At 47.0% G+C, this 15,530-nt stretch overlaps 1 protein-coding gene across 1 annotated transcript in view; it reads left to right on the forward strand.

Annotated features, from left to right (window-relative positions):
* Window positions 1-15,530, forward strand: part of LOC103705461 (serine/threonine-protein kinase 1-like) — a 93,892-nt gene that overhangs the window by 77,226 nt on the left and 1,136 nt on the right. The window lies entirely within an intron of this gene.

The following is a 15,530-nucleotide window of genomic DNA, read 5'->3' on the forward strand; positions in this document are numbered from 1 at the left end:
CCTTCCCCAATTGATCATGAAGGGGAAAGCCAAGAGAGCTTAGACGCTCGATCAACTCAATCATGTACAGTACATGATCAGTTACCGAGGTCCCATCTTTCATTCGGGCGCTGAAGATGGCACAACTAGTTTTGTGCCTCTCAACGTCGTCAGGAACGCCGAATGATTCATTCAACACTTGAATGATATCTTCCGGCTGCGTATTCTCAAAACGCCTACTAAACTCATCACTCATTGCTGCCAACATGATGCATCGAACAGTGATCCGGTCACTGAGCCACTTCTGATAAGTGTCTCTGGCCGATCTTGATGCATTAGCAGCGGGCTGCTCAGGTGCTTGATCCGTTATCACATAAAGGATCCTCTCATGCTCTAGCACTATTTTCAGTTTCCTATGCCAATTATTGAAATTTGGACCAGTCAACTTGTCATTGTCCAACAATGAGCGAAGTGATAAATTAGTGGCCATTTCTGCATAAAAAGAAAATTTGGCTATTAGTATATGAATTGACTAAACACAGTAGACTTGGACTTTAGTCTAAAGATATTCCCACTATTTTATACAAATTGGTAGCCTCTACCTCTAATTCGAAAAATTACTCCTAATTCTTTAGTGGGCACTAGAACCCAATAGATCCCATATAGGCCCGAGTGTGGCTCGGCCAACCCATATGCACCTATTGGTAGGTTCTTAACCAATTGCTTCACCAAGCAACTTCTAGTGATGATTTTGCCCTAGGTTTTCCGGCAGGCGTGTGGCGCCTCCACCGAATACCCTAGTCAGGTCCAACCATTAAATGATAGGGTTAAGTCTAATCAACTAATAGACGACCAAGCCCGAGTGTGGCTCGGCTCACCTGACCGCCTATTGAAGGTACACTTAACTCATCATATATTGAATGACAATTCCAATGCTTGATAAGTACCAGGCGTGTGGCGCCTCCAATAATTATCAAAACATTGGACCTATTATCACCCAACTTAATGGGAGGCTATGACCTAGTTATCTCCATAACCATTTCATTTTAAGGACCTAATTATTTTAGAGGATTTCATAATTAGGATAGATGAGAAGATCCGGTTAGTCTAATTTCTCCCACTGACTTCACCAAATCAGATTAGACTCAAACCGGTTAAGGAGACACCTAAATCAGTCATACTGATTTTCCTTAAGGCATGGGCTAACTCGAATCATTAAGTGATCCAATCAAAATGTGATTGACCATGTCGGCCAGGTAAGTGAGATCGGTGGAAGGGATATGCCATTAACTCGACAAAGACGAATCAGTGCGAGTAGCTCCCAATTAAAAACCACCGGTCAAAACTGCCAAACTTACCTTAGACACCGACTGGTTAATCAATTTCGATTTGATTACTTAAATGACTCGGGCTACACCTCTGAGCTTAAATCAAGTTCCATCTTGGTCTAATCAAAGACATGAAATTGATCAATCTACAACTATTGTATTTAACCTAGAGTTTTCTTGACATAATCTAGTTACTACTTAATTAGATTTGATCAATTAACTCTAATTAGACCATGTTTGATTCTAACCTTAGGTCTAACCCAATCCTAAGAACTTAATTCAAGCTAACCCATATGCCCAAAGAATTATGCAATGTCAATTAATTGAGTTACAATTCTATTTCATAACACTTAATTCTCAATTAAGTTTAGACTTGTGAAAGTTTTGATCATTGCATATTTCTTTTTAATTACATATTAATTACAATCTTTCAGTTCTTAAAACACATTTTCAGATCTGAGTTTTTGTAATTAATCACATGTAATCAGATTTAATTCATGTTTAAGTCATTATGTTTTATGTTCATGCATCACATATACATAACAACATGAATTAATACAAACAACATACATCTTATGTATTTGTTTTTTCATTTTTATTTTCAGATCTGATTTGTTCATTAAAATCAGAGATCATATGAATCATAAACTTTATTTAGATCTAATCTAAACAATATTATGATTTCAGATTTATTCATGTTACTAATCCTAACACAAACATGCATTATATGCATCCAAAATTTCAGATCTACTTAATCATGCATAATCAGCAATTAAATCAATCATAAAAAGCACTTTAGATCTAATCTAAACATGTTAATGATTTCAGATTTAATTGCAAGAATTAAAACATAAAAGTTTAAACATAAACCTGGCTCCGATACCAATGAAAGTGAATCCTAGGTTCTTCGGTGTTTAGCATGCTGAATTTTTTTTTTTTGAAAACCATGGCTGAACCTGATCGGGTTGCCTACGTACCCCTTCATAAGGGGGATCAAGCCATACGTAGTTCTTTTTAAGTTTTAAAACGCAACGGAAAAACCGAATCAAACAATTTAATTCATGCATGCTTACAAGATCAAATCTAGAAATCAGCACCTTAAGAACACATAGGATTATGCCGGAATCGTTTAAACAATTATGCTAAAACTTTTATGCATGATTAACTATCAGATCTGAAACTTAAGAACTCTATTCCAATTAATCTCCGAATATCCATCGAATGGATTCTGGAGATATCTCCGTGAGGGGCCCCAAAAGAGGATAAAACCTCGGGGAATTGGACCTAGACCTTGACACCATAATAAATGATTAATGCTAGATTAATACCTTTTATGATGGATGAAAGTTGTGAATCTGATTCTTGACTTCGCAGCCACGCACACGAATGGCCTCTACGAGAAGTACACGCGAAGTCCTGAAGGATCTTCTTCCGCAACAGTGCTAGCAGCTGCAGAACACTTGAAAGCTGAAATCTGCCCGCCGGGATTCAATCAACTCTTGATCAATCGTCTTGAAGTAGATAGAGATGAGGTTTGTAAGGGAAGTAGAGGACTCAAATCTGATCTTGAATCTTCTAGATATTCACCCTGAAAACCCTATCTAAAATGGAGAAGAAGAGGGGGAGGAGGCGAGTGAGGAAGAAGGCTGCAATGGATGTGTTTTTGGTGCCCATGTTTGACCCCTTTTAATGGCCTCTGAATTTTCATTCAAAATTCGAAATTTATTTTCAGAAAATCTCTTTTAGTTGGCACATGCAAAGGAATAGGAACAACCCAAATCAGATCTCAACCAAATCTGATTTAAATTCAAATTTTAAACACATGTGCAAGAGGGAAGGAATTTGAAATCCATGCGGCAAGGTAAAACACTTCATAATTTCGAAATCACCTCTTGAAATTCGAATTTAATCCATTCAAAAACTCAGACGCCACCTTGGCTGATGGTTTGAGTGATTAAAATCATTTAACACATTGCTTAATGTTTGAATTTAAATTCAAATAACAAACAATGTCGCCATGTGTCAAGCAATGGGTCCATGTGCCATTCAATAATTTTGGTTTATTTAAAATTCATGAAATCCAATTCCATGTCACCAATAATTGCCACATCATCTGAGCCTAATCCCCTTGGGTTGCACCTAATCAAATTTGGTCAAACCCGAATTAAAACAAAGCAATTTGGTTGAACCCAATCTAATCAGGTCAGACCCTGATTGAGCTCAAATTGAATCCAATTCAATTTTGGCTCATGCAAACTCAATCAAATTGAATTATTACTTTGTGTTGGACCTAATTCAATTAGGTCAATCACCAATTAAGAACAAATTAATTTAAAATTAATTTGATCAGCTTAAGTCCTTTTTGGTTCTGACCTAATCCAATCAGGTCAAAACCCTGATTGAGCCCAAACTTGAATCCAATTCAATTTTGCTCATCCTTAGCACAATTACTCAATCAAATTGAGTTTATTAGTAATTTAATTACTAATTAATCCTTCAATAATTACTTTAATTATTTTATAAGATAATTTGCCAATCAAATTGACCAAATTACCCCTGAATGATTCTTAATCATTCATCAGCTTTCTTGATCAATCAGGAATCTTCTATGCGTGTGACCTCATAGGTTCGAACCTAAGCCGGTAGTATAGGAACAATTTTCTACACTAATCGATGTGACCATCTAGCAATGGTACCCGATGTCTGGATAGGTCGAATATATGCGAAGCAAATATTCTGGAACCCTGAACTATGGTTACTGTATAATTCAATCCCTTTGACTCCTAATGCCAGGATGACTTAGAGCTCACTGTCAACCCTATAATTAGTACATCCATTATGTGATTAACTTTAGATATCCCGTGACTCCTCACTGGGATTACCCTGGCCAAGGTTTTGCTAAATTAATCACAAGACATTATCTCCTGTTTTCAGGAGGGGTCAATTCCATCTTGACTCACAACTGACTACGCAAGTACTTGACTGCACCCAGTGACCTTTCGTCACTGAATTAGAAATTCAGGTAGTCCGGTACCAAAGTACAGTGAGTTGCTTGCTAGTCACAGGTTGCGGTCTCAGGTCAGAGGGCCAAACTTATACCCATATCCACTCGGAACATCTCTCGACAGTAGAGCGTTCCGGAATTGGTCACGTTTAGTGAAATGTACTTCTACACTTCACTTGTGTGGCATACCAGTGTCTCCACACTCCTTGGTTAAGAGGACAACCAACGTATATGTCACACAACGACCTAATCTCGATAATGTTGTCGTCCTAGTAACAACATATCATTTCGTCGCAAACAAGTTTAAGGACTCAAAGATAAATCCTCTTTTATCATAACATAAGTCCTAAGGACTTCATCATATAAGAGTTCATTTGAAGATGAAATGATGAATAATGCCAAATAACACTTTATTAATTTGTCAATTCATTTACAAAATTCAATCATCAATATGCTGACGATTGACATTTAGGATACAAATTCCAACAGATCCTATCGAACTTGATGAAAACGATGAGGATCCGATCACATATATGGATGCAATGCAGAGGTATGACTCTGATAAATGGTTTGGAGCCATGCAATCCGAAATGGAATCCATGAAGGTCAATGATGTTTGGACATTAGTTGACCCACCCGAAGGAATTAAACCCATAGGGTGTAAGTGGATATTCAAAAGAAAACGGGGCGCAGACGGAAAGGTAGAGACCTATAAAGCCCGTCTGGTTGCCAAGGGTTATCGTCAACGTTATGGTATTGACTATGACGAGACGTTTTTTCCTGTGGCAATGCTCAAGTCCATTCGGATTGTGCTTGCGATAGCAGCACATTTAGACTATGAAATCTGGCAAATGGATGTAAAGACCGCATTTCTAAATGGAGATTTAGAAGAGGAAGTGTATATGATACAACCTGAAGATTTTACATTTGCAGATGAGTCTAAAGTGTGCAAGCTTCAAAAATCCATTTATGGATTAAAGCAAGCTTCACGGAGTTGGAATATACGTTTTGATAAGGTAATCAAAACATATGGCTTCATTAAGAATGAAGAGGAACCTTGCATTTATAAATGGGCAAATGGTTCCGTTATTATATTCCTTATTTTGTATGTGGATGACATTCTTTTAATCGGGAATGACATTCCTGCATTACAAGGAATAAAGATTTGGCTATCATCTCAATTTGCCATGAAGGATTTGGGAGAAGCATCTTACATCCTAGGGATGAAGATCTATAGAGATAGATCTAGAAGATTGCTTGGATTATCCCAATCCACATACATTGATACTATACTGAAGAGGTTCAGTATGATTAATTCCAAGAAAGGCTATCTTCCGATGGGCCATGGAATTAACCTCTCTAAAAGGGATTGTCCGACAACCCCTCAAGAAAGAGAGAGTATGGATAGAATTCCATATGCTTCGGCAGTGGGATCTATAATGTATGCCATGACATGTACTAGACCAGACGTGGCATACTCACTAGGAGTAGTGAGCAGATACCAGTCTGATCCAGGTAGCAACCACTGGAAGGTTGTAAAAACCATCCTTAAGTATTTGAGAAATACTAAAGATCAGTGGCTTGTCTATGGTGATTCTGACTTAAAACTTGAGGGATATACTAATTCAAGTTTTCAGTCAGATCAAGATGATAGCAAGAGCGTGTCAGGATATATCTTCACTCTTAAGGGTGGGGCCATCTGCTGGAAGAGTTCCAAGCAGCATACAGTGGCAGATTCTACATGTGAAGCAGAATATATCGCAGCATCTGATGCCGCCAAGGAAGCTGTATGGTTGCGGAAGTTCATCACCGAGCTTGGAGTGACACCCTCCATTGATGGTCCAGTGCCTGTATTTCGTGACAATACTGGGGCCATAGCTCAAGCAAGAGAACCCAAAGCACATCAGCGGACCAAGCATATTCTACGTCGCTACCACCTGGTTCGAGAGATCATCGATCGAGGTGATATTGATCTTCAGAAGATTGACACAAAAGAAAATCTGGCTGACCCATTTACCAAAGTCCTCGGCATCAAAGAGTTCGACGAACACAAGTCGAAGATGGGTATTAGATACTGTGCCGATTGGCATTAGGCTAAGTGGGAGTTGTTGGAATTTGTATCCTAAATGTAAATCGTCAGCATATTGATGATTGAATTTTGTAAATGAATTGACAAATTAATAAAGTGTTATTTGGCATTATTCATCATTTCATCTTCAAATGAACTCTTATATGATGAAGTCCTTAGGACTTATGTTATGATAAAGGAGGATTTATCTTTGAGTCCTTAAACTTGTTTGCGACGAAATGATATGTTGTTACTAGGACGACAACATTATCGAGATTAGGTCGTTGTGTGACATATATGTTGGTTGTCTTCTTAACCAAGGAGTGTGGAGACACTGGTATGCCACACAAGTGAAGTGTAGAAGTACATTTCACTAAACGTGACCAATTCCGGAACGCTCTACTGTCGAGAGATGTTCCGAGTAGATATGGGTATAAGTTTGGCCCTCTGACCTGAGACCGCAACCTGTGACTAGCAAGCAACTCACTGTACTTTGGTACCGGACTACCTGAATTTCTAATTCAGTGACGGAAGGTCACTGGGTGCAGTCAAGTACTTGCGTAGTCAGTTGTGAGTCAAGATGGAATTGACCCCTCCTGAAAACAGGAGATAATGTCTTGTGATTAATTTAGCAAAACCTTGGCCAGAGTAATCCCAGTGAGGAGTCACGGGATATCTAAAGTTAATCACATAATGGATGTACTAATTATAGGGTTGACAGTGAGCTCTAAGTCATCCTGGCATTAGGAGTCAAAGGGATTGAATTATACAGTAACCATAGTTCAGGGTTCCAGAATATTTGCTTCGCATATATTCGACCTATCCGGACGTCGGGTACTATTGCTAGATGGTCACATCGATTAGTGTAGAAAATTGTTCCTATACTACCGGCTTAGGTTCGAACCTATGAGGTCACACGCATAGAAGATTCCTGATTGATCAAGAAAGCTGATGAATGATTAAGAATCATTCGGGGGTAATTTGGTCAATTTGATTGGCAAATTATCTTATAAAATAATTAAAGTAATTATTGAAGGATTAATTAGTAATTAAATTACTAATAAACTCAATTTGATTGAGTAATTGTGCTAAGGATGAGCCAAATTGAATTGGATTTAAGTTTGGGCTCAATCAGGGTTTTGACCTGATTGGATTAGGTCAGAACCAAAAAGGACTTAAGCTGATCAAATTAATTTTAAATTAATTTGTTCTTAATTGGTGATTGACCTAATTGAATTAGGTCCAACACAAAGTAATAATTCAATTTGATTGAGTTTGCATGAGCCAAAATTGAATTGGATTCAATTTGAGCTCAATCAGGGTCTGACCTGATTAGATTGGGTTCAACCAAATTGCTTTGTTTTAATTCGGGTTTGACCAAATTTGATTAGGTGCAACCCAAGGGGATTAGGCTCAGATGATGTGGCAATTATTGGTGACATGGAATTGGATTTCATGAATTTTAAATAAACCAAAATTATTGAATGGCACATGGACCCATTGCTTGACACATGGCGACATTGTTTGTTATTTGAATTTAAATTCAAACATTAAGCAATGTGTTAAATGATTTTAATCACTCAAACCATCAGCCAAGGTGGCGTCTGAGTTTTTGAATGGATTAAATTCGAATTTCAAGAGGTGATTTCGAAATTATGAAGTGTTTTACCTTGCCGCATGGATTTCAAATTCCTTCCCTCTTGCACATGTGTTTAAAATTTGAATTTAAATCAGATTTGGTTGAGATCTGATTTGGGTTGTTCCTATTCCTTTGCATGTGCCAACTAAAAGAGATTTTCTGAAAATAAATTTCGAATTTTGAATGAAAATTCAGAGGCCATTAAAAGGGGTCAAACATGGGCACCAAAAACACATCCATTGCAGCCTTCTTCCTCACTCGCCTCCTCCCCCTCTTCTTCTCCATTTTAGATAGGGTTTTCAGGGTGAATATCTAGAAGATTCAAGATCAGATTTGAGTCCTCTACTTCCCTTACAAACCTCATCTCTATCTACTTCAAGACGATTGATCAAGAGTTGATTGAATCCCGGCGGGCAGATTTCAGCTTTCAAGTGTTCTGCAGCTGCTAGCACTGTTGCGGAAGAAGATCCTTCAGGACTTCGCGTGTACTTCTCGTAGAGGCCATTCGTGTGCGTGGCTGCGAAGTCAAGAATCAGATTCACAACTTTCATCCATCATAAAAGGTATTAATCTAGCATTAATCATTTATTATGGTGTCAAGGTCTAGGTCCAATTCCCCGAGGTTTTACCCTCTTTTGGGGCTCCTCACGGAGATATCTCCAGAATCCATTCGATGGATATTCGGAGATTAATTGGAATAGAGTTCTTAAGTTTCAGATCTGATAGTTAATCATGCATAAAAGTTTTAGCATAATTGTTTAAACGATTCCGGCATAATCCTATGTGTTCTTAAGGTGCTGATTTCTAGATTTGATCTTGTAAGCATGCATGAATTAAATTGTTTGATTCGGTTTTTCCGCTGCGTTTTAAAACTTAAAAAGAACTACGTATGGCTTGATCCCCCTTATGAAGGGGTACGTAGGCAACCCGATCAGGTTCAGCCATGGTTTTTTTTTTAAAAAAAAAATTCAGCATGCTCAATACCGAAGAACCTAGGATTCACTTTCATCCTCAGCTCCGCACGTCCCGCACTCAGCCGGGACCCCCCAACCTCGCCTGCTCAGCTCTGCTCTCATAGGAAGACGGTTCCAGAACACCTTCCATAGAAAGAGAGCTACCCTCGGGTGAAGTCCGGACCTCCAAATCCAAGTGCAATCCGGCCCCGGCTCGTACCCTGGCTGAATGGCGCGCGTGAGGTCTCCCAGCCTGACACTGGCCCGGCTCGAGGTGCCCCACACCCTGACATCTGGCCCCCGCATCCTGGTAACGGGAGGGATCGAATCCTCGCAGCTAGGTGTACCCCGAACAATAGCCTGAGTCTGGCCTCATCCCACACTGCCCCTTCTGGTGCAAGGAGATCGCACACCTGTAGCCCCTCAACTGCCTCTGTGTCAAACATAGTCGGCCAACAGCTCAGGGACAAGGAGTCCACCCATGAGTCGCTGGTCACATCAATACTCCGGCCGTCGCCAATCAAACACCTGATGTGTGCCGATACTGACGGCAGGTACCTTCCGATCTCACGCCACATGAAGGAGACTCGGCGACCCCTCTGTGCCACCCCTGAAGCCCCTCGGCCATATCTGGCTGCCATCACCTGACTCCAGAGGCCGTGTGGCTCTAATATGAACCGAGCCGCATGCCGAGCGATGAATGCCTCACGCCTCTCAATAAGGGACTGCACTCCCAGACCACCCTCACTAGTGGGACGGCAAACCTGCTCCCAAGCTACCAGGTGCACTCCGTGACCTCCACCGTATGACCCCCACAGGAAGTTCCGAAGAAGGCGCTCGATCCTTAACAGGATCGTCTTTGGAACCACTGTGTTGGCCATGAGATACACCGGTATAGATCCCAGCACTGCTCTGACCAGTGTCACTCTCCCCATCATGGATAAGGAGGACGCCCTCCATCCCTCCAGCCTACTCTGGACCCGCTGCACCAAACCGGAGCACTCTGCCACCCGTAGCCTCCGGCCAATAATAGGCACGCCTAGGTAGGTAAGCGTCCCCTCCTGCTCCGGTATCTGGAGGATCCCTCTGATCTCCTGTCTGACTCCGCTCTCTGTGCTGGGGCTGAAAGAGATGGTAGATTTGAAAAAATTCACTCTCTGGCTGGACGCCGCGCAGTAGGCCGCCACCACCCTGCGAAGGACCCGAGCCTCTGTAGTCCGTGCCCTGGCCAGAAGGAGACAATCGTCAGCAAAAAGTAAATGGGTGATAGGGCGAGCCCCCATGGCTGGGATATAGGCCTCCAGCTCCCGGCTGGCGCACACTCTCTGCAAAGACCGAGATAAAATATCAGCACAGATAATAAACAAGTAAGGGGATAAGGGACATCCCTGCCGTAGCCCTATGGAGGACTCAAAGTAAGGTGATGGTGTGCCGTTGACCAAGATAGAAAACTTTGGCCCCCGAACACACTCCATAACCCAGCCGATCCACTGCCTGGGGAAGCCGTACGCCTCCAACGCCCGCTGAAGAGATCCTGTCATAAGCCCGCTCCATATCCAGCTTGACTGCCATCAGGTTGTGCCGCTTCGATGCTCGCCGGAGATCCCACATCATTTCCTGGGCCAACATAACATTATGGGAAATATTTCTGCCGGCTACAAAGGCCCCCTGCTCCTGGCTAATAATACCAGGCAGGAGGGGCTTCATTCTGCCCACCATAATTCTTGCCACAACCTTGTATAGGGTTGTGCACAAGCTGATGGGCCTAAAGTGACAAGGTTCAGTCGCATTTTGGCGTTTAGGTATTAGCGTGATGAAGGTGGCCTTCCAGTCCTCAGGCATAGCTGCCTGGGCAAAAAAACACTGGATAGCCTCCACCACCGTTAGTCGGATAATACCCCAATACTGCCGAAAGAAGAAGGGGGGAAACCATCAGGTCCCGAGGCCTTGTCTGCGGCCAAAGCCCATACTGCCTCCTGTACCTCCTGTGCCGACACCGGCCGGGTCAGGGATACACTCTCAGCATCACAAATACCCATGTCTGCCGTCAGAGGGGGGTCCCCATCACTGGCCTCCTCATCCTCCGTCCATCTAGTACGAAAAAAATTGAGTAAGACCTGTCAGATGGTAGGCTCACCCTCCACTCGATGTCCAGACCCAGCTCGCAGAGAGTGGATCATGCTCCTCTGTCTCCGAATAACCGTCGACCGATGAAAGAACCTGGTGTTACGATCACCTTCGCTTACCCACTGCACCCGAGATTTCTGTCGCCAAAAAATCTCATCCTGCCATAGTAGCGAGTGGTGAGTCGCAAGAAGTCCCCGGAGATCGGCCATATCGTCCTCCGGAAGCACGCCTCATAGGTCTTCCTTCCTCTGCAACTCAGCGATCGAAGTCTCAACCCCCTTCAGTCGCCGGAAGATATTGCCCACAACCTCACGGTTCCATCGGCGAAGGCGCCGTTTAGTCAGCTCAAGTTTGCGTGAGACCCGTTGCATGGCATCGCCGTGCATCGGGGCCCGCCACGCGTCGCGAACAATATCCCAAGACTGGGGGTACGACAGCCAAACCTTCTCAAAGCGGAAGGGGCTGCGGTGCGTAGGACCTGATGAGGTGGACAGTAGCAGTGGGTAGTGGTCCGAGGCAATCCGAGGCAAGTGACTAACCCGGCCGATAGGGAAACGGAGGATCCAATCAGGGGACGCAAGAGCCCTATCTAATCGCTCCCAAACCCTAGCACTGCCCAACTGATTATTGCACCAGGTAAACTGTGGTCCCGTGAAACCCAAGTCTACCAGGCCGTTCCGCGACACAAAGTTCCGAAACTCTCTCCTGTCCACTCGATCCGTGAAGGCAGCGCCCCCCTGCTTCTCATTCTCGCTCTGGATACAATTGAAATCACCAATCGCTACCGCCGGGATACCCTGGGTGGTCAGGTTGGTGATCTCCTGCCAGAGGACTCTCCTGGCCCGGTGGTCCGTACTAGCATACACACCACACAGTACCCATGGAGCAGCGTCGGATCGTGATACGATCATGATTACTTGTTGGGAGCAGTTGTGGAAGACATCGACTGTCGCCACATCCTGCCTCCATAGAACCAAGATGCCTCCCGACAACCCCTGTGAGTCGACTGCATAGGTCTCCCAATCCCTCTCCATGCGTCGTCTCAAGCGGCTGAGCCCGTCGCCAGATAATCGGGTCTCGCATAGGAAACAGATCTCCGGACTATGGACCTGCACTAGTCGTTTGAAGGCAGACATGAAGGACGGCTTGGCCGCCCCCTACAATTCCAAGCAAGTCTCATCATGGGTCACAGTCCACATAGTCGGCCTCAGACTCATCCTCTCCCAGAGTCGTGGGACCATCCTCAGGTTCGGCGCCCCGGCAGTCTCGCCCCTCCTCCTCGCCACCAGCTACGGATGCGACCCCCATGACTGCTGCCCTGACACGCTGCACGGCAGTAGAATGCTCCGTACCCCCTCCTAATGGCGGTGCCTCAGCCATGCTCCCCTTCGCGTGTGGGGTGGGGTGGTCCCCCACCACGCATCTACCTGGGGTAGCGTCCTCCCGCACCCCCGCAGCCGGGGGGGGGGTGGGCCAAAGCGGAAGACTCCATCCGGGCCACCCCCAGGGCCCACGAACGCATCCCACAGTCGCGGCTCGCTCGGCGCACCCACCATGGGGTGGTCCTGGCCGTCGGCCTGTGGGAGCCCCAGACCCACCGCCAGCTCCTGGCATGGTGGGCTAAACTGGAAGGGCCCTGCTGGTGCCACAGGTCCCCCAGCCATGGTCAGCTCGTCCTGGGCCAAGGGTACCGGGTCAAACAGATCCCCCGGACCCAAGGCTGGCTGGGCAGAGTCCTGTGGGCCCCCACCAGCCAGGCCCTGGGTCGCCTGGGCCCCCGGGCCAGCCCCAAGGCCCGGAGCCATCAGGGCTTGCGGCCCCATGGCGAGTTGGGCCCGCGGGCCCTGCTGTTCCAAGGGGCTCGTGCCCCGCTCACTGGGAGGGACCCCAGCAACGGGCGCACCCTCAGCAATGGGCGCGCCCGCGACAGCGGGCGCGGACCCCGTGCGGGGTGCGCCAACAGCCAGCGGCGCGCCACCTGCACCTGGCGCGCCGTTGGCGCAGGGCGCGCCGATCAAGCAGGCCGGCCCACGGCCGCAGCGCCCAGCCCGCTGGGCCCGTGCGCGTTGGGCCTGCCCAAGTTTTTGGATGGTCAGGCCTGGGCCCCCTTGTGGGCCAAGGCCCGCTGGGGGCCTGGGCCGTTTTTGAGTTTGGGCCCGGGCCACGACCGCCCTGCTGGGCCCAGGGTCAGCCCGCGGGAGGGCCGGGTCGACCGAGACGACCGGGTCGACCCGCCGGCTTGGCCCCGGGTCCCCCGGTTCGACCGAGTCGAGTCCTGGGTCGCCGACCAAGACAACCCGGATAGGGCCTGTTAGGGGGTCCGGGGCCGGCCTGTCACCACCACCGGCCAACGGCGACCGGCGGCGCACGACCTTCGTTGGCTTCTGCCAACCGTTGGTGTCCGCCGGTGACGCCGGCGAGGTCGGGCAGACCGCCGGGGGGGGGGGGGGCGACCGGGTCGATGACGACCCAGGCCCCTTATCGGGCCCGATCGTCTCCCCCGGTCGCGGCGGAGGGTTCTCCCGTGGAACTCTCCGCCGTGTCGCCACCATCCAAGGGCCATAGACTGGCCCTTGGTTCTCCTCCTCAGTGGCTGGAGGCGACTGGTCTCTCCCGCCCCCAGGGTCCACCGCCCCCGAGGACGAGCCACCCGTGGCTCGGCCAGTCGCCGGAAAACGGCAGGCGGCGGCGTCCGCATGACCCATGCGCCCACACCGGGGGCAGAGCGCCGGCACGTTTTCGAAGACGAAGGGCTGCCAGCGCACCTTCCTCATTCCCTGGATCAAAACCCCCGGCAACAGGGGCGCCGTGGTGTCGATAGCCACCTTTACCCGGGCAAAGCCCATCGCCCCCTGTTGCTCGGTGACCCCGTCCACCGCAATCGGCCGGCCCGCCCTACCCGCAATGTGGAGGATGGTCGAGGTCGACCAATACTCCGGCGGAAGGCGGGGCAGGCGAAGCCACACCAGCGCCGTCTTCACCGTGTCGGCGTCCGGCTCAAAATCCGGGACCCATGGGCTCATGGCGAGGAGTTGCCCCGCCACCACCCACGGGCCCTCGCTCAGGGCTCGATCCCTGTCCTCCGTCGACCGGAACCGGAGGGCGAGGTAGTCGTCCGCGAGCGGGACGGCCACCATGTTCTTCAGTTTTGCCCGGGCGGCCACGTCTTTGGCCACCCACTCCGCCGGGATGCGATGGCCGAAACTGCGCGCCACCAGTGCTCGCCCCTCCCATTTCAGCCGGGCCGCCGCTATCGGCTCCTCTGGTAGTCGGAGGACGTCTGGGAAGCGGCGGCTCAGCCGCTCCACCTCCGCGGTCGTGGGCCACTGAGTAACCCACGGCCCCGGTCGTGACGAAGCACCGGAATTCCCACCGCGCCCAAAGCTATTAGACTTACCCGGTCCTCTCGCAGCTCCCTCCGTCGTCTTCCCCGTCGGCTCCGTCGTCTTCCCCGTCGGCGCCTTCCCTTTGCGGTCCATGGAGTTTCCCCCAAACCGCCCGAAGATCACCGGGAGCCGAGAGCACTTGCCGAGCCAAGTTTCTGTGTTTCACACCGCCCCGCCCACCCGCCGTGGATATCACACCGGAAGGCCGGAGCCTCGTCGGACGCCGATAGGACGCCGCCGACTAGCCGTTAACTTTCTCACACTGCGCTGGAGCTTCTCGCTCTAACTAGCCGTTAACTTTCTCATTCTATAAAATCTGTTTTGGTAGGGGTTGCTTCCTCTGTAAACTAGAAATCTGTTAAGGAGCTTTTCGGTAGTGATGGACAAGCAAAGAAAAGGAAAAAAAGGGCAAAATGAGGTTTCAGTAACATTCTGCCTTTTCTATTTTTCCCCCTCGTATCGATCACACACTATTGTTATAATCTTTAAACTTGTCATCTGCTGTTTGATGTTGTCTTAGGTGCTTCTTCCTCCAGGAGTACATCAAAGATTGATATTAAGTCCAACACTGATGAATCTGGCTGCATATGCACTATGAGGTCCCTCGATTGCTCGTGTGCCACAACTGCTTTTTATAATGTGGAATTGATTTCTACTAAACAAAAGTGGATCCAGCTTGATTTAAAATTTTTTCACCTGATTCAAACATGAATTTAAGCATAAACCAAAACTGTATCAGACTTAACCTTGTTGCAACCTACATGATAACTAAGTCAGACCCTGGGTGTTAGTTATTGCCTTTTCAAAATCTTCTGTAGATAGAGTAAACATGATAATTGATGTCGCAAAGTAGTTTTGAACTGAGCCATTCATGTCTTGATGTAAAGAAATCGACAAGAAGCTGAGAACTCGATGGACCTTTTATCTAGATGTGGTCTTTAGACCTTTAACAAAAGCCAAAGGTGGAGCTTATCATGTACTTGATGTTTGTAAGTTAGAGTGAAATTCTTAATGCTCTTTATTTTAAATATTTTAATTAGTTAACT

The sequence above is a fragment of the Phoenix dactylifera genome, chromosome 1 (assembly GCF_051530095.1).
Source record: "Phoenix dactylifera cultivar Ajwa chromosome 1, Ajwa_hap1_PhDact_Kaust_v1.1, whole genome shotgun sequence".
In the NCBI taxonomy this organism is placed as follows: Eukaryota; Viridiplantae; Streptophyta; class Magnoliopsida; order Arecales; family Arecaceae; genus Phoenix; species Phoenix dactylifera.